Genomic DNA, 302 nt, shown 5'->3' with positions numbered 1-302 from the left:
ACAAACTCAAATGCAGGTAGCTACTAGTTGACTACATCAAGAACCAGCTTGCGGGACTTCAAAACTGACCACTTCAATCGGCGGTAGTATGCGGCCTGAAGTAGAGCCAAAGAGAGCACGAAGATCCATTTGAATCCCATCTGCCATTCAAGGCCAAACACACATCAGACAAGAGAACTAGAAACGTGAAACAAGGCAACATAGATTTAATATGCAAATTACCAGTTTCCTTTCTTCCATTTCTGGTTCAGCTGCCCATGACAAGAATGACACAACATCTTTCCCCATCTACAATACAAAGG

At 43.0% G+C, this 302-nt stretch overlaps 1 long non-coding RNA gene across 1 annotated transcript; it reads right to left on the bottom strand.

Annotated features, from left to right (window-relative positions):
* Positions 1–33: 33 nt before the first annotated feature.
* LOC111787379 lies at positions 34–302 on the bottom strand. The gene is made up of 2 exons (XR_002813969.1): positions 223–302; positions 34–140 (listed from the first exon to the last, which is right to left on the bottom strand). It is a non-coding gene; the product is annotated as an uncharacterized LOC111787379 (long non-coding RNA).

The sequence above is a fragment of the Cucurbita pepo genome, unplaced genomic scaffold (genome assembly GCF_002806865.2).
Source record: "Cucurbita pepo subsp. pepo cultivar mu-cu-16 unplaced genomic scaffold, ASM280686v2 Cp4.1_scaffold015188, whole genome shotgun sequence".
NCBI classification, from domain to species: domain Eukaryota; kingdom Viridiplantae; phylum Streptophyta; class Magnoliopsida; order Cucurbitales; family Cucurbitaceae; genus Cucurbita; species Cucurbita pepo.
The sequence above is the reverse complement of the archived record's forward strand: the minus strand, read 5'-3'. Positions and strand labels throughout refer to the sequence as shown.